The sequence below is a fragment of the Xenopus laevis genome, chromosome 1S (assembly GCF_017654675.1).
Source record: "Xenopus laevis strain J_2021 chromosome 1S, Xenopus_laevis_v10.1, whole genome shotgun sequence".
In the NCBI taxonomy this organism is placed as follows: domain Eukaryota; kingdom Metazoa; phylum Chordata; class Amphibia; order Anura; family Pipidae; genus Xenopus; species Xenopus laevis.
This window is the reverse complement of record NC_054372.1, coordinates 11,555,397-11,575,566: the sequence shown is the minus strand read 5'-3', so window position 1 is coordinate 11,575,566 and position 20,170 is coordinate 11,555,397.

The following is a 20,170-nucleotide window of genomic DNA, read 5'->3' as shown; positions in this document are numbered from 1 at the left end:
ATGAATTAGTGAATGCGCTGCAAATTAACGTTTGACAAGATTGTGCGAAGTATGGCGAAGCCTTCCAGGGCGAAAATTCCCCCTTTAGTAGTAATGGGCGAATCTGTCTCATTTGACTTAGTTGGAAAATTTGCGAAAAAAAATCGCAAAACGCATTGAAGTCAATGGGTGTCAGAATAATTTTGACATGCGTTAATTTCGATGCGAGCAACAATTTTTATACGTGCGACTATTTTGTCCAAATGCATTAAAGTCAATGGGCATCCAAATAATTTTGATGCGTCGCAATTTTTATGCGTTGGATTTTTGCTCAGAAATTCACTGCAAATCCAGGCCTGATGAATTTATTCGCCCATCACTACCCTTTAAATTTCCCCCCTAGTCTTCTTCTCAAGTTGGCGGTAGATGACGTAAATAAAAGTGTCTGTTCTGAATACTTTACAATTATGGGATTCTTCTGTGTCTTCTAATATTATTAACAATTATCAACTATGTACAGGATGTATGATATTATCTCTAAAGTCTTTCCTTTGTGAATTTTTCTTTCACAGTCTTCATAGAGTTCAGTCCACGATATATCGCCCAAAGACCGTAACCCTTAAAAGATGTGCACATAATCCTTTTTTTTTCTTCTGTGCTGAAACAGATGGTGGTTATGGGATAGAAATGCAGGACGGAGGCTGCTTGTAATCAGATCTGTGTAATGTTCCCTTGTGCTCAGAGATCTGGTCACTCATCAGCAGAACTTGCACAATTACTGGTTCATCAACAAACTAAACCTGGATTTCTGCCAGAACAATTATCTTACACCTTCTGTTAGGGCCAGAGGTGACTGAGAGATGGAGAAGAGAAGTGCCTGGCTTTGGTTGGTTACTGTGGCACAATGCCACTTGTTAGCAGAGAAACGACAATGAAGAAAACTTGCCAGGTGTAATGGCCCGAAGGCTCAGTATGGAGTGAGGACCAAGGGGGAGGCAGTTCAACAAACAAAGTTCAAGGTACAAAAGGGTTTGGCAATAGAATGGTCAGGTCAAGAGTCCAGGCAAAGAGGTCAATCCAGGCAGAATAGGGTCAAAACGGTTATGCAGGCAAAGGTCGGTACACAGGAATCAATATAACAATACTAGAATCCCACCCAGGAACGCACAAAGCGAAACCTATATTTGGGCAATGTTGCAGTCTTCAGGCTCCTTTAAATAGCCTCCTTTGGCGCCAAAATTGGACGTGATGATGTCATGACGTTGACGCTGGCGTGTTTACGCTGGCATCCATTCCAATCGGCAGACGAGAAGGAGCTGGCGTCACAGTGTTGTGACCAGGAAGAACCATGTGGGAGGACAGGGCGTCGCCATCTTGGATCGAGGAATGGCGTCGGTGAGTTGTTTCCCTAACACCAGGAAAACATTTTCAAGTGCAACTGAGCTGAAACTGCCCCCTTCAAGTGCCACCATCCCTTCTTCTCTAGTACAAAGAATTTGGCCACTTAGTAGTTTATATAATTGTAACTCATATGAAGGATTTTGCCGGGTGTTTCTAATAGTGCGTTTGGATAAACTGCCTTTGTCTCATTCTCTTTCCCGCAACCACCTTTACGCCCGTGCACCATTCATTTGTCAGTGTGATGATCCTCTTGCAAAAAACTAGCAGCCCAACTCACATGCCTTGATGTCATTGAGGATGTGGCTAGACAGAAAACTGGTTGAACACGTAAAAGCAGTAATATGAACAACTCCATTTATTTGATCGTGGCCTGAGACACTGCAGGACTACGCCAGCACATGCTGTACAATGCACTCGTTTAATGCTAGTATAACACATTCTAGTAGTATAAACACCCAAACGTCTTTCAACCACAGCTGCGGTTGGACATTGAGCCTATAGTGTTGCCTATGTCTTATATAACACAAATAAATGTTATTTTTTTAAAAGCAGGGAATGTCAACCTTGCACCTTATAGTGACTAACATTGATACCATCAGCCAACTTTGTCTGTATGTACCACGCCCTCTGTCTGAGCAAGATACATCTGTGGTTTCTCTATATGTGTCTACCATTTACATTGCCCTGTGTTTGAGCAGAATATATCTGTTCTTACTCAGTTGCCCTGTATCACTTACATTGCTGTCTGTCCTGGCAAGTTACCAATGGGCAGGATACATCTATGGTTACCACTATGTACCACTTAGACTGCCATCTGTGTGGGCAGCAGGGTACATCTGTGGTCACTCAGTCTGTAAGAACCACTCTCATTATCCTCTGTCTGGGCAGGGTATATCTGTGGTTTATTATTATATAGGAATATATCACTTTATCATCTGTTTGGGCCGGGCACATCTGTTGTTACTCATTTTATATGTACCTTTCACATTTCCCTCTGGCTGGAAAGGGTACATCTGTGGTTACTCATTCTATATGTACCAGTCGCTTTATTTCCTATCTGGACAGGGTTCCTCTGTGGTTACTCATTTTATATGTACAACTCGCTGTATTCCCTATCTGGACAGGGTACCTCTGTGGTTACTCATTCTATATGTACCACTTATCTTATCATCTGTCCCGGCAGGGTACATCTGTTGTTACTCATTTTATATGTACCACTCACTTTATTCCCTATCTGGACAGGGTACATCTGTGGTTACACATTCTATATGTACCACTCACCTTATCATCTGTCTCGGCAGGGTACATCTGTTGTTATTCATTTTATATGTACCTCTCACTTTATTCCCTGTCTGGACAGGGTACATCTGTGGTTACTCATTCTATATGTACCACTTACCTTATCATCTGTCCCAGAAGGGTACATCTGTTGTTATTCATTTTATATGTACCACTCACATCACCCTCTGTCTGGGCAGGATACATCTGTGGTTTTTCATTATGTAGGCACCATACACATTATCCTTTGTCTGGGCAGGGTACATCTGTAGTTTCCCGTTCTATAGGTACCACTCCCCTTATCATCTGTCTCGGCAGGGTCCATCTGTGGATGTTCTTTCTGATAACAGAGTTATAGAAGCAGGCACTGAGCACACAATGAGCACAAAAAGCAGCAGTTTCAAGAAAAAACTCAAAATCACTAGCAAAGTACGTAGAAGCATACCTTAAAAATGAGAAACGTAATTCCCCTTAAAGCAAACTATTTGCCATCGAATGACCTCATTTTTATTTTGTCTGTGGTGACAGTCACTAACCATCGGCCTTTCGACAAATAGACTTTAAAGGTAAAAAAGGTCTTATTTAAAAAAAATATAAACCTGTTAAGTATTAGAGTGCGGCTCACGCTGTCAGGACATTTGGTTCTCTACATTCTGCTTGTTCTGCACGTGATCCGGAGGTACCACATTGCTCAGCGGGCTCCCAGCATACCCCGTAAAGTGAACTTCTCAGGAAGTTGTATATTAAGTTGTGTTTAAACAACAGGTTGTAAATTTATATATTTTATTGACAGTTTCCTGCAAACATTCACGTAAAAACAGCCCCTTGCATTTCAGCACATGGGCAGAAAGATATAAGTTATTTTGTGCTGTGCATGCGTTTCACGCCAATGTCAGAGGCCCTGTGCAAATGGCTGGCAATGCTCAGCTAATATTACACCCACACACAATCTTCTCTTTCTCTGAATCACTAGAAAACCCCTGATGCCTAATAAACCTTGTAGGCCTTGGGTACACTAACACCTTCCCTCTTTATTCTGCCGGCCGACTGGGGCCCTTTGAAGTCGTACAGAGCGGTGCCTGTCTTGCTGCCCCAATGCTGCTGCTACACCTCTGTGAATGGACTTGTGATGAGAGGCCGAGCTCTATTTCTTTGGAAACTTTCATTGCATTACTTGGGGGGGATGGATGCTTGTGATCAGATTTCTTTCCCTCGTAAAACACTGAAAAACTGAAGAGCGTTTCTGTTTCTCAATTAAAATATTTTTTTTTTTTCAACTTTCTGTTTATTGAAGTTAACACAAAAGTTTGACAGACTGTAATATGGCATTTTTCTCATACATACAATAATAAAAGTCTTTACTGAAATACAATCTCGTCAATCTCATTGTATCACGTGTATAAACCTTTTTTTGTGTGTTAACCATTTTTTCTGTATTGTTTAAAAGGGGAAAAAGAGGGGAGAAGGGGTGGGGGGGAGGGATTGAGTAACCTTTCGGTGGTTGAGAAATTACGTTCTACCTTGCAATAATCCTTCTCTATAGAGCCAAATATTCCACACATCCTCAAAGTTACTTAGCCGATTATTCAATAAAGCAGTAAGCTTCTCCATTTCAATAGTCCACCAAAGCCTATTTCTGATTTCCTGCATCGTTGGAGGGGGGCCCTTCCATCTCTTAGCTATCAAACCTCTCGTGGTCAGGCACAATTGGACACATAGTTTATGTTCGTTGGATGTCAATTGTTCAGGTTTGCGTAGTAATAAAGCTAACCATGGGTCAGGTGGTAATGATGTTGCCAGAGTTTCATTTATGGTCTTAAACACTTCCACCCACAATCTCTGTATCAAGGGACATGACCACCACATGTGCATTTCATCTGCTATCTCCCCACATCCCCTAGAGCACAAATCAGAAGAATGAAACCATTTGTGTAACTTCTTGGGTGTATAATACCAGTCGTGATACACCTTATATGCATTTTCCTTAACATAAGTATTAATTGATGCTTTTGCCATTGTACTGTGGATACGCTCCCAGTCCTCCACCTCTAGAGGTTCACCTAATCTTTGCTCCCATTTCAGCATACGTGCCGTTTTCCTCTGGGGACATTCGGCCTCCGCTAGACTAGAGTACAACATACTGATTTTGTGTTTGCGTAAAGAGTTGTTGCACAAATACTCAAATGTGGAGACATCAGGGTAGGTCTGTCCCATCAGTCCAGACACGAAATGAAGGATCTGTTGAAATCTATAGTGTTCCTTTAGCGGAATTTGGCGGTTTAACCGTAATGTATCCCATGTTAATAGTTTAGAATTATGGAACATATCACCGACTCTGGTAATACCATTAGTAATCCACCAAGTGAAAGCGAATGAGTTCATCCCCGGCTGGAAAGCAGGATTATGAAACAGTGGGGTTAGAAGAGAGGGGAGTTTGCGGATAGATAAAGCTGAATTTACTTTATCCCATGCATTCACTGAGTATTTAATAAACATGTTGTTTAAACTGTTACGAGGTCTATGTTTATGCTCCAGCCACAATATATCCGCAGCAATATTGGGAGTGGTCAATTGGTTTTCAAGCTCTATCCATCTGTTGTTGTTGGGATCCGAGTGCCATTTAGTGATTTGGGCCAATAGAGCCGCTTTCCTATAATTTTCTAAATTAGGAAAGGCCAGTCCTCCTCTTGTAGTGGGCTGATAATACATTTTTTTATTTATTCTATGTCGTTTATAGCGCCAAGTGAAATCTATCAGCTGCTGTTGTAGTTTTTCTAGATCTTTTTTGGGAGGAGGCACGGGCAAAGCCCGAAACAAATATAAAAGTTTAGGCAGTAGACTCATTTTAATAGAGCAGATCCTACCCATCCAAGATATTGGCAATTTATGCCACCTTTGAAGATCGTTGCGCAAAGAGGCTAATAGTGGAGTGTAGTTCATATCCGCAATTTGATTAGTTGTGGGAGGGATCTTCACCCCTAAATATTTAAGTCCCTTTTTCACCCACAAAAATTCAAAATTCAGTTCCAGAAGTTTCTGAGTGGGTTTGTCAAGTGAGAGGTTAAGTGCCTCCGATTTGGTATTGTTGATTTTAAACCCTGAAACCTTTGCAAAATCTCGGAGCTCTCTGTATAAATTGGGTAATGTAGTCTGAGGCCTGGTTATAGAAAATATTGTATCATCAGCAAATAACGCTACTTTATACGTATATGAACCTATGGTAATCCCTGATATATTAGGATTATGGCGTACTCTGTGGGCAAGGGGTTCAATACACATCGCAAATATTAGGGGCGACAGTGGGCATCCCTGCCTAGTCCCATTTTTGATCTGAAATGGGGATGAATAATAGCCTCCCATCGCTACTCGAGCAGACGGTGCATGGTATAGCTTCATCACTGCTGAAGTAAATGTGGAGCCACAGCCCAGTTGTAGTAGAGTGTGTTGCATATATCTCCAGTCTATGCGGTCGAAAGCTTTTTCTGCATCTAATGTTAAAAGCATAGATTGAATTTTGTTTCTCTCGACCTCATGGACTATTTGTAAAATCCGCCTGATATTGTCAGTAGCCTCCCTGCCTTGAATAAAGCCCGTTTGATCTGGGTGGATAATAGTATGAAGATATCGATTAAGTCTGTTAGCTAAAATTTTGGCATAGAGTTTGAGATCTAAGTTGATTAAAGATATAGGCCTATAGTTTTGACACAAGTTGGGGTCACGGTTCGGTTTTGGAATCACAATTATGTTGGCTCTAGACATATCGTTTGTCAATTCTACTTCAGAAGTAAGAAGTTGATTAAATAGTTTGGTAAGGTGAGGTAGAAGTACTGACTGAAATTTCCTATAATATAACAGAGAAAGGCCATCTGGGCCAGGGGCTTTGGAGGGTTTATGCTGGGATATGGCTAATGCCACTTCAGTCTCAGTGATATCTGCTTCTAAGTCCCCCCTTTGATCCTCTAGAAGAGATGGCAGATCAGTGTTTCTTAGATAGTCTTGTATATCAGAGTCAGCTAGTGTAGGGGCTGTGGTGGATCCATTATACAGTTTAGCATAAAAGTGTGAGAACATATTCACTATAGATTTGGGGTTATTGACTATCTCTCCTCCGTCCGATCTGAGTGCTCTTATTAGACCCAATCTTTTTTTGTCATTAAGAGCTCTAGCCAACATTGTGTCAGGTTTGTTACCTTTGTCGTAAAATTTCCTTTGTGTTCTTTTCAGTGAATGTTCAGCCTTATGGACCAGTAGTAAATTTAGTTCCCCTCTACATTTTTCCAAGTCAGTTAAAGTGGTTTCGTTTAAATCTTGTTTATGGCTATATTCTAGATCTCGTAGTCTATCCGTGAGTACTGCTATCTGCTGCGTTCTGAGTTTTTTTAAATGAGCGCCTTGTTTAATGAGATGACCTCTGATCACTGCCTTATGAGCGTCCCAAATAACTGCCTGACTGGGTGTGTCCTGATCGTTCTCCTTAAAGTAATATTCTATCTGTTTAGACAAGTGTTTACAAAATGCATCATCAGCCAACAAAGACTCATTAAGTCGCCATTCCCCTCTTGGGGCGGGCAGTTGGGGGATAAGCAATGTACCTGTTATAGGAGAATGGTCCGACCAAGTTTTAGGTTCAATAACGGAATGAAGGAGATAGGGGAGATACGTTCCTGTGATAAGCAAGAGATCTATTCTGCTGTAGGATTTGTGTGGTGGAGAATAAAAGGTGTAGTCTCGTTGAAAGGGGTTTAAGATTCTCCAAGCATCAAATAAGTACTGATCCCTCATAAATTGTACTAGTGCTCTATTTGCCCTGCCCGTGCCACCATCTTTTCTGTGGCTCGACGAATCAAGTTTAACATCTAGGACAGTATTAAAATCTCCTGTGACCACCAAGTCTCCAATTTTTTTATCCGATACGTAGTCATTAAGGCGAGAGAAGAATTGAGATTGATTGGTGTTAGGTGCATATATTCCCACAATAGTGAGTGGCTTGTCATTTAAGTGTGCCTGTAATAAAAGAATTCTCCCTTCCTGATCTGTGTGCGTTGCATGGATAACAATTGGGCAAGATTCATGAATCAAGATTGCCACCCCTCTCGTTTTATTTGTTGCTGAGGAATAGTAACATCTTGACACCTGTGGGTGCCAATATTTAGGTTCCCTGCCTTTTTTAAAGTGTGTTTCCTGAATAACTATTATAGCTGCATGAAGTGCTAGATACTCCTTACAAGCAATTCGTCGTTTGACTGGTGAATTCAAACCCTTAGCATTGTGAGAGAGAATGGTTAATTTATAATCCGCTGCGTTATGCATAATGATATCTAAGCTGCACTAGCTGAAAGGAGACTCGGTGCTCACAGAAGATATGCGTGTTCAACAACAACAGTTTTCTGCGGAGAGCACTCAACCACCTGGGGAGGGGATAGGAAAGGTTAGGGGAATGGGGGAATAAATTCAACTTGAAAAACATGAGAATATAATAACAAAGTAAATAATACATTGCCTGGGAAAATCCGTTAATGAAAAAAGGAAAAAATAAAAACCAAAAAAAGATTTTCAGAGTGACCAGTAGGCAATGAGTGTTTCCCATCGTGTGGTCCTAGGGAAACCGTCCTCCGAGGTCACCTCCGTGACCCGAAGTTTCAATTAAAATATTTTAAGGGGCTCGCTCATCAAAATATATTCAAGCCTGAAAATAATCAGAAATGTTTAGTACAGTAAAATATGTCCTTTTACTTACAGTTTGAACTGATGGTAGTTAATTTTGCACTTGCGCAGGGAAATGTAAAGTGCTGGTTAAGCAGCAGTAATGGCTTGGTTTATGGTAAAGATTCTGGCTATCTTTATATCAGTGACTTGTGTCAGAGCGGTCAAGGACCATATCTTTATTATTGACTACTAACGGTATCCAGTTTTTCTAAAATTGCACATTTCGAAACTACTGTGGAGTTGCTTCCTTTGGCTTACTAAGGTTTAATGTAATTTATCTGCGCCCTGCATATACTGGAGCTGCAAACCCCCCATGCGTGGCTTGTTCTTTTCCTTTGGACGCGCGATTGGGAGGGGAGGTAAAGGCGAGTCAAAAGTGAGGTGGATAGCAGGTTCCTGGTCAGTGGTACTCGCAGGGTTTGTTCCTGGTGAACCTCCGGCCAGTCTGACCCTGTGTTTGGGTCACTTTTTCTCTGTCTGTGTTTCTGTGCCATTAGCCATTAGTAGAAAATAGTGATGGGCGAATTTGGGGCGTTTCACTTTGCGGAAAAATTCGCCGGAAAAAAACGCAAAACGGAGCCGGTGTCCGTTTTTTGGACACCGGCGTCCGTTTTTTGCATGCTGACGGCGAATTTCCGCTGGAGAATTTTCTCAATTTCGCAAATTTATTCACTGGCGGCGAATCGCGGGAATTCGCGCCTGCCGAATAAATTTGCCCATCATTAGTAGAAAACACTCCGTGCATTTCTACGTGTTTGCACCGGGCACAATTGCGTTCTCCCAGTCCTCTAGTCCAATGCTAATGGAACTTTAAAGGAGAAGGAAAGGTTTTTTAACTTGGGGCTGGCAAATGTTAGGAACCCCTAAGTGATTGCATGTACTTACCTGAAACCCTGGGCTGGTGCTCCTGGGGATTCTTCCAGTGAGCACCACGGAGCGATCCTCTTCCGGCTTCTTCTATCTTCAAATTTCCCGGGATGAAGAATGAGATTTTATCTCTAAAGTTTGGCTTTTTACTCTACTGCGCATGACGATCAATCCATGGTGCTCACTGGAATAACTCCGGACAGGTGCAGTTCTCTGCTGATAGGAGCACTGACCCAGGGTTTCAGGTTGGTGTATATATAATCACTTGGGGTGCCTAACTTTTGGCACCCCCAAGTTAAAAGTCCTTTCCTTCTCCTTTAACACCACACTGGAATTGACACAATCCCCACTATTACAATTTTGACTGCAACTTACATCCGAATGGTAAAATACACAAATACATGCATTTTAATTCATCAGGCACAAATATGGTGGGCAGTGGTGTAACTAGATATTACTGGGCTCCACAGCAAATTATTTTTCATGCCCCAAAAATGTCTAGGGGTTGACTTGTTTTATCAATATTTACTGAAATTGTATATGAATTCATGGGGCCCCTATAACTCCTGAGCCCCCTGCAGCTGCAGGGTCTGCTTCATCTGTAGTTATGCCCATGATGGTGGGCTCACGTCCTTGTGTAGCCACAATTAAGCTGGAATTGTCAGAAAAAACAACGCACTTTGGGAGTAAAAACTAATTGTGTCTGCAAATTGCACACGGCAAAGTATTTATAAATGGCCCTTAACAATCTCTGGTCACGGTGTTGACTGAAAGCTTTGTTATAAAGACAGCAGCAAGCCATAAAGCATTCTTGAGCTGCTGCTTTGTGACAGAAGGGAAGGTGACGGTAACATTGTAAGTTCACATCAACATATCCAGTAACATTTTTTGTTTTTGTGCTTTGGCTTCTTCTTCCTGTTGCTTAGGTTTCTAGGCAATCTCTTTAATCAAACACACGACGATACATAATGAAAAAAGAGTCCCTTAAAAGAGCATTTTCTTTTTAGAAGGGGTCAGCGAAGCCGCCCATTTGAAAGCTACAAAGAATCAAAAGACAAATAACTATAAAACTATAAAAAAATAAATAATGAAAACCAATTGAAAAGTTGCTTAGAATTTATATTGCAGTGCAGTCAGCACTTTCTGTTGCTGTACGGGTTAATGACACAATAATAGTGCATAAAATTCATCGGGATAAGTGCGCCCTCGTGCAATGGATACCCATTCACTAAAAGCAAAAACTGTTTATTATTTTTTATATTCTTTGACCTTCAGAACCTTCCTGGAAATGTTACCCCATTTCAGGGGTGGTTTGCTGACTGTAACACTAGACAGCCCTTGCCATTAACACAATGTGCCGTGAGCAGTAGATTGTATTCTTGTCATACTCAGCCCATTGACTTCTGAGTTCTTCCTCGCACAGATTCCCAGCTGTAGGCTCTGCACGGCTCGTATCTATTTTCCCTTTGTGTCCTCGCATGTTTCATGCAGTTGGTTTTTACACTATGGGCCTGAGTTACGTGGGTGTGGATGAGAAATGACTAAACCTGAAACTCGTTTTGTGCTGTTTTCATTCTCCTTTCGTTTGGCATTTCATACTCAGTTGTGAAGCTGAAAACCATTCGTTATTTTGCCAGAGAAGCAATATTGGCATTGAAACCTTTGGGGCTTGTGCAAAATGTGAATTTTTCAGATAGATGACTATGACTTTAGTCTTTTTAAGGCTATAGATTAGACATACAAATATGAAGAGCTTCTACCTGTAGAAAGAACCCTTTTTGGTGGGTAGAGTGCTAAACAGTGGAAGGACCATCCGCCTGTGATCCAAGAAACATGTAAAACAACAGGTACACTGTAGCACACCACAAACTTGAAGATTATTGCATCAAAGCTGCTTTATTGGCCCCAAACAGTAGATATCTACAAGGCTAGTATATATTACTATTTTATGTCTCATATTATGTCTCCCATCCAGATACTTGGTTTCCAATTTAGATAATATATACCAGCAGCCTATCCCCCATGTCCATCAGCACTTGTTTCCCCATGCTGTGAACTATTTCTCCTCCCCTTGTTTCCCCTTCCCCCCCCATATACTTTTCCAAGGGCATCACTTAGTATCCACACTTCCCCATAATTTGAACAGCCGTATACAATAATATTTTACAAACTTGCCTGTCTCTGTGTTTTTTAGTTGTTTTTGCTCCCGTTCCACATTGCCTGATGAAGCAGGAAATGCCTGCGAAACGCGTTGCAATACTGTTTTGTGAATAAACTATTATTGAAAATTACCACTTTCGTTGGTGTCTGCTTGGAGGAGGTAAGTCCACTACTACCTCCTCTGAATTACCCATTGGGTTTTTAAATGCTTTTAGCTATTTTTATCCTTTTGGCGCCTCTGTTTTGTTTTACTTCTATATCGAGTCCACCCCGAGTGGAGGGGTATTATCCCCTTTTTCTTCTTCTACAGAGAGCGACGTCTTATCTCCCCACCTGCCTATACAGTGGTTGCCTATCGGTAACCCTGGCTTGTGAGTATTAACTTGTTTACTCTACCATTACTCCTTGTAAAAACATATTACACTATTGGGGCTCTTGGTGTTCCTTTTTGTCTTCAGTATATATCTACTGTTTGGGGCCAATGAAGCAACTTTGATGCACTAATCTTCAAGTTTGTGGTGTGCTACAGTGTACCTGTTGTTCTATAGATTAGACATCAGTTCCTGCTCCAGTGGAGCTTACAATCTAAAGTCCCTATCACATTTATACACTATGGTCACTTTAATTAGGAGCCAATTAACCTGCCTGTATGTTTTGGGGCATAGGAGGAAACCAGAGTACATAGTGAAGGCATGTGGGTATATTTGATACCCACAGAATTCATGGGCCAGGCATATTCAGGTTTGTAGGTTTGAGCGGAAGGTCCAGCATTTGTTATTTCCAGGAGCCCTTCCTCTTGTTAACATCAGTGGCAGGACCCTCCCCCATTAGGAAAACTGTTAGGGTTCAGTGTTGGACTGGGATGCCAGTGGGCCCTCCAAAAAACCTTAGAGCAAACTATTTCTCTTCTTCCTCTACTCACTCAACCTCCAAGTCTAAATTTTAATAATTTCTATAATCTGTTATTTTATCTATTTAGTCTTTTTATTCCCATACAGAAATAGGTAATGACCATGAAATAGACTTTATGGTTAAAATCAAGAGGGACCACTGACACCTGAGCATATCCGAAATTTTATTGGTATCCCAGTGGGCTAGTCAGACACTAGTAGGGTTCAGTTTAAAATTAAGGTCCATGGATTCAGGTAGCAGACTGGGGGGAGCCAGGGACCACTGGGGCTTCCCATTTAGGGACCCACACACACACATCCCCAGCCATACCTCTCCCCACCATATACCTTGTTTTCCTCTTGCATTGTGATCTTGCTCAACCACGGATCTTGCTCAACCACGTATCATTTGGGCTGGCTGAAGAATCCTGTTGGGTCGTGTTGGGACCCAACACTCAGGCTCAAGGCTGCAGAGTTTACTAGCTCATCTGCTGTATCTTGTTCTGTTCATTATATATCCACAATTCGACACACATATCCTTTCAATACATTCAGAGATAATCCAGCTTTTTATACTAAAGGGGAGAGGCTAGGTTGCATTTAAGCCTTTCTGGTATGATTCTAGCACAACGAAGCCTAGTGGGGCCAATGGAATCACTGGGAAAGAACTTATAGTATGTTATAGAATGTCTATTTCTAAGCAACTTTTCATTTTTTCTTTTTTATAGCATTTGAATTATTTGCCTTCTTCTTCTGACTCTTTCCAGCTTTCAAATGTGGGTCACTAACCCCATCTAAAAAAAAATAAATGCTCTGTGAAGCTACAAATGTATTGTTATTGCAACTTTTTATTACACATCTTTCCGTTTGGGCCCTCTCTTATTCTTATTCCATTCTCTTGTTCAAATCAATGCATGGTTGCTAGGGTAAATTGAACCTTAGAAACCAGATTGTTAAAATTGCAAACTAGAGAGCTGCTGAATAAATAACTCAGCCATCGAAATGCTTAGCTAGACTGCTATTCCTGCTGTCCTCAAGAACTTGAGCTAAGACACTTTCTCAAAGAAGCTGCTGGCAGTATTTCCCAGACTAAACACTGAGGTGCTGATCTCCATTACAGGCCAGTAAGTATTGAACATCAGCTATATCGGTGACAGAATGCAACTCAAGAGTCTGAAATGCAATTTATCACAGTGGGGCTTCCCAGGATATCAGCAGTCAGACCCCCCCCCCCGGACACCCCAGTAGTTTCTCCACTGCTGCCTGGATACGAGAGCAGTCATGCCAAGGAAATAATATAACTGCTGATGTACCTGCCATTTTGTTTTAATAAAGAAATATTGTACAGAATTTGCAACACCTATAATGAATGAATTTGGAAGTGTTCATGCTGTGTGCACTGGTATATACAAATATGTTACCCAGTCTCAAAACTATTGACCAGTTAGTCTGATGTCAGTGGTAGGAAGGCTTTTCGAAGGGGAAATAATAATACTATGAGTGTGTGCCAGCATGGTTTTATACATAATAGATCTTGCCAGACTAACTTAATTTCTTTTTAAGAGAAGGTGAGCAGGGACCTCGATTCTGGGATGGCAGTGGATGTGATTTACTTAGACTTTGCTAAAGCAGTTGATACAGTGCCACACAAAAGGTTACTGGTTAAATGAAGGAATGTTGGCCTGGAACATAGTATTTGTACCTGGATAGAGAACTGGCTAAAAGATAGACTACAAAGAGTGGTGGTAAATGGAACATTTTCTAATTGGACCAGTGTTGTTAGTGGAGTACCGCAGGGCTCTGTACTAGGTCCCTTGCTTTTCAACTTGTTTATTAATGACCTGGAGGTGGCCATTGAAAGTACTGTTTCAATTTTTGCAGATGATACAAAATTGTGCAGAACTATAGGTTCCATGCAGGATGCTGCCACTTTGCAGAGAGATTTGTCTAAGAGACTGACAAGGTTAGGGTTGTTTTCTCTGGAATAAAGGCACTTGCGAGGGGACATGATTACACTTTACAAGTACATTAGAGGACATTATAGACAAATAGCAAGGGACCTTTTTACCCATAAAGTGGATCACCGTACCAGAGGCCCCCCCTTCAGACTAGAAGAAAAGAACTTTCATTTGAAGCAACGTAGAGGGTTCTTCACAGTGAGGACAGTGAGGTTGTGAAATGCACTGCCGGATGATGTTGTGATGCTGATTCAGTTAAAGGGATCCTCTCATCAGAAAACATGTTTTTTTCAAAACACATCAGTTAATAGTGCTACCCCAGCAGACTTCTGCACTGAAATCCATTTCTCAAAAGAGCAAACAGATTTTTTTATATTCAATTTTGAAATCTGACACGGGGCTAGACATTTTGTCAATTTCCCAGCTGCCCCTGGTCACGTGACTTGTGCCTGCACATTATGAGAGAAATGCTTTCTGGCAGGCTGCTGTTTTTCCTTCTCAATGTAACTGAATGTGTCTCAGTGGGACCTGGATTTTACTATTTTACTGTTATCTTGTGTTAGGGAGCTGCTATCTGGTTACCTTCCCATTGTTCTTTTGTTTGGCTGCTGGGGGGGGAAGGGAGGTGGGTGATATCACTCCAATTTGCAGTACAACAGTAAAGAGTGATTGAAGTTTATCAGAGCACAAGTCACATGACTTGGGGGAGTTGGGAAATTGACAATATGTCTAGCCCCATGTCAGATTTCAAAATTGAATATAAAAAAATCTGTTTTCTCTTTTGAGAAATGGATTTCAGTGTAGAATTCTGCTGGCGCTATTGCATAAAATAGCTCATGTAAAACCCTGCTTCATCTATATAAACCATTTTCATAATAATATACTTTTTCAGGACTATGTGCTATTGAGTAATCATTAATAGAAAACTGCCATTTTAAAAAATAAAAGTCGCCCCCTGGGATTGTATGATTCACGGTGCACACAAACATACTGACAAACCATACTTGTTAGGTCATACGAGCCAATTAACAGACAGAGTTCTGTCTTTTGCTTCCACACTTCTTCCTGTTCCAGTTAGAGCGGCAGTATTTCTGGTCAGGTGATCTCTTCCTGTTCCAGTTAGAGCTGCAGTATTTCTGGTCAGGTGATCTCTTCCTGTTCCAGTTAGAGCTGCAGTATTTCTGGTCAGGTGATCTCTTTATGTTCCAGTTAGAGCTACAGTATTTCTGGTCAGGTGATATCTCTGAGGCAGCACACAGATAGGGTTGCCACCTTTTAAATAAAAATTTACCGGCTGCTGGGGGCAGGGCCTAAAATGGGCGGGACGTGGCGTCAAAATGGGCGGGACGTGACATCAAAAGGGGCGGGACCCTGCCACGGACACCACGGACGCTAGAAGAGGCAAAAGAAAAGGTAAGTTGTAGGGGATTGGGGGCAGGCCGAGGGCTCCTTTTGATCGTATTACAAATTTACCGCCAGTTACATTGCCGGTAAAATACCGGCTGGGTGGCAACCCTACACACAGACCATCATGAATTGGGGTTCAAGGCAAGAGATGTAAAAGGCCAATATTTACTTAAATCTATATATATATATATATATATATATATATATATATATATATATATATATATATATATATACCAGTTTTATTATTCTTTAATATGCCACTTAATTTGATATAAACTATCTATTGCTTAAATGTTCATTTTGGGGGTTTAGTTTTCCTTTCAGAGAGGCTTGGATGATTTCATGGACAAGCATAATATCAAAGGCTGTTGCGATACTAAACTCTATAGTTAGTATAGATATGGGTATATAGAATTTATGTGAGAACATGGAGGGGTGTGTGTATGGATGCTGGGTTTATTTGGAGGGGTTGAACTTGATGGACTTTTTCAACCTGATTTAACTATGTAACTTTAGAATAGGCTGTGTGTCTGCGTTGCATTGGTATCCCTATCTGCTTCCTTCCAGGCACTAACACTGAAATATAAAAGGGCATGTCTGTCAGAAAACAACATGGAAGCATACTTGCTGCCCATCCCCCTCCCAGTCAGCTTGGTCTGTCCCTGGCAGCCATCTTAGTATCCCAGAGACTGACTGAGAGATTCTCTGAGAAAGAACTTCTATTGGAGTTTAATCCCCCCTGACTCATATGGCTCATAAAATATGGCAGGCCCTGCTGTTATCTAAATAAAATCTGACATTTTGCTGTCCTCCACCTAATTATTTATAGAAATAAAAGTCAGACGGGCTAGATTGCATTGAAATTGCACCAGAATATGTTCCGGTCAGATCACAAGCAGCAGCTGGAGACTCTGACCTACAAAGTTGCCAGAGGATCAGTTATTTGGTACATAATGAGTTGAGGGGATTTCCTGCGTTTAACAGCAAAATAGTTGTTTTCCAACCCATTCTGCCTGTGTAATTGCAGCGGGACAAGAACAGCTCAGAGGCCGACATATTTTCGGGGAACATTTGCTGCTGGTTAACCACCACACAAGCCTGGCATAACGGGGGATGAAGAGAAACTATTTTAAGGCTGGCACTGAATTTTAGCATCTCGGTTGTTTTTTTTTCAGGCTTCATGGATTCTGTCTCTTATAAGAAGATATCTGTAATGCTGAGCTATGGGATCTCTTATGCGGTAACAGAATATTCGAAAAGCTCCAAATTATATGAAGGCCATCTCCAGTGGTGTAATTATAGAGAAGCAGAGCTTCTTCTATATCCGCTTGCCATCTTGGCCGGACTCCTCTGAAGAATTTTTCTGGGGGTTTGGGCCCAGCACCGTTCACCGTACCCCGCTGCCCCTCTCCCATTTATGCGCAGCCCTGTCTGGCAGTAACCAATTAGAAAAAGAAATATATCTCTAAATCTATGTTACAAACTTCTTTCTTTTAAATACATTGTCATAGAACCCCTTAAATGAGACGCAAACCCTAAAGTTTAAAAACCCCTACCCTACCTAGTAGTGATGTGCAGACCGGGCAGATACCTGTGGGTCGGGCAGGTTCAGGCCGACCTCGCACTGTTCCTCGCCACCGTCAGATGCTGGTTTCCGGGTTTGTCTTTTATATACACTGCGCCTGCTCACCCCGCCCCTTTTATGATGTCATTGGCGGGGCGGCCGGGTCTATAAAAGCAACCCGGAAGTCGGTTGCTGGTGGGCGCGGGATAAAAGAGGGCGGTTAAGGTCAGGTGCGGGTCAGGGAAATCACTACTTCATAGAGCCCCTCCCTCCTCCCCCCAGCCTAGCAGCTACCCCAGGCAAATACCCCTAAATCTTTACTTACTGCTCCGTGCAGATTCTGTCCAGCGGAGTTCACGGCAGCCATCTTCTTCACTTCGGTGATGTCTGGAATGAGACCGGCAGTTGGAGCAAATTTCTGTCCCGCGCGAACTGCTCATGTGCCGAAACTCATGAAAATTACCGAAGCGACGGTCTCATTCCGAAGATTACCGAAGCGACTGAAGATGGCGCCCGTGAACTCCGAAGTAAATCAAAACAAAAAACTGAAGAGGAACTCCAGCAGGATAATAATAATAATTTGCAGTAATCCTGCTGGAGTTCCTCTTCCATTTTTGTTTTGATTCACTGGTACAGAGTTGCAAGCAGAGAACAACTACATGGAAGTCAAATACAACACTTTAATTGTATTGTACAGACCACCAACAACCACTGTTTTTTGGAAAGTGTAAAAAGTGTTGTGCCTCACCATAAAACACTGGGGTGTTGTGATTGTCTGTCTTACAATTAGGGTGTTATTTATCAAATTCCAAAAATATGTCGAGATTTTCTAAAAGCTACTCCGTCCAAATCCGCACAGGTTTTTTCCCCCGTATTTATCAATAAATTTTTCCGAAAATTTCGAAAAAAATCATGAAAAAAATTAGAATTCTAAAACTTCTTTTGGATTTTTGCTGAAAACCACTACATTTTCGGATTATTACATGAGACCCAGCGCAGATCATATCTTCAGGACTTCTCCTATTGACTTCTACATGAACTTGGCAGGTCTGAGTTGGAGTTCTTTTTTATTCAGACTTTTAACACCCTCAGGGTGTAATAAATTCCGAAATATTTGAGTTTCATTTCCACTAAAAATTCAGATTTTATAGGAAAAAAAAGTTTATAGTAAAAAATACTCGACTCTAATAAATAACTCCCCTTATGTGAATTGTAGTTTTTTACAGAATGATCTATTCTCATTAACTTTTCAAATGGTCTTATTTGCATTGCCCCCGACAGCCAAAAAACACTGTTGCTCAGTTTTATTATTTTCACTATTTAGTACTTATCTTCTATTCCAGCTCCATCTTATATTTAGCTTTCAATATGTCATTCATACAATTGTCTGGTTGCTTTGATAGGGTTGAACATATAGCAACAAGATAACAGTTTAAACCTTATCAGAGAAATGCAGAATTAAATGCACAGCTCAAAAGACGCATAAAACAAAAATAACAATTTGCACAGAACGCAATGTTAAATCGTATTTATATGAACTTTAAAGGGGTTGTTCATCTTCCAAACACTTTTTTTCAGTTCAGTTGTTTTCAGATTGTTCCCCAGAAATAAAGACTTTTTTCAATTCCTTTCAATTTTTAATTTTTTTACTATTCATGTCTCTGGTGTCTCAGTCTGGCAGCTCAGTAAAGGTGTCCATACACGGAGAGATCCGCTCGTTTTGTGGTGTCGCCAAACGAGCGGATCTCTCATGGATATGCCCACCTTGAGGTAGGCGATATCAGGCTGATCTGATCTTGGCCCTAGGACTCAACGATCGGATCATAACGATGGGTGAACGGGCGGTCGGATCGCGGGACCGCATCAATGAACAGATGTGGTCCGTGATCCAACGGGATTTTTAGTCCCGTCCGATGGACATCTGGCCAACTTTTGGCCAGTTATCGATTGGGGAAGCCCGTCGGATGGCCCCATACACGGGCCAATAAGCTTCCGACTTGTCCTGTCGGCACCTTTTATCGGCCCGTGTATGATCACTTTAATTCAGGTGCAGATTCTGAACTGTTACAATTTTGCAACATTTAGGGGCAGATTTATCAAAGGTCGAGGTGAATTTTCGAATGATTTTTGGTGTGTGGCTAGGGAATAGTCCAAATTCGATTGTTAAAAATTCTGTAAAAAGTCTGTACTGTCTCTTTAAAAATTTGACTTCGAACATTCACCATCTAAACCCTGCCGAATTGCTGTTTTAGCCTATGGAATTCGATCGAATGTGCTATTCCTTTGATTCGAATGATTCAAATACGGCCGAATACGGACCTATTCGATCGAAAACGGACCTATTCGACCCAAAAAAACTTCGACTTGATTTCGGTTGGTCTTCTTGAAATCGAATTTCGAAGTCTTTTCAATTTGAAATTCGACCCTTGATAAATATGCCCCTTAGTTGATCCATTTCTCAGCAGCATCTCTGGAGTATTAGCAACTATTGTATCAATTCTAACAATTCTAACAGCTGCCTTTAATGAGACTCAGGGATTCTGCTCAGCAGGGACAAAGATAACAAATGTATCAGCTAAATGAATCCATTTAGTTTACAGGGTCGGCGACCCCCCTCCCAGAGCTGCTTTAGAAGGTGAGAAATGACAGTTTACACTTCAATATTAGAAAATAGAGAGTAATTGGAATTTTTTTTTATTTCTGGTGATGTATATGAAAACAACTAGTTGTTTGAAGGTGAACAACCCCTTTAAATTTGTTTCCATATTTCCTTGTGTGCAGTAGAAATTGTTTGTGCTTACATAAACTGAAATCCTGGCAAATGGTGGTTTGTTAAATTCCCTGGGATAAATTTAAAAAAAAAACAAAAAAAAAAACAACAAAAAAAAAACCAATAGGAGTAGTGGGTTAGTGATGTTAGAGCCAGTGATTATAGAGACAGCATTCCTGGTTTCATT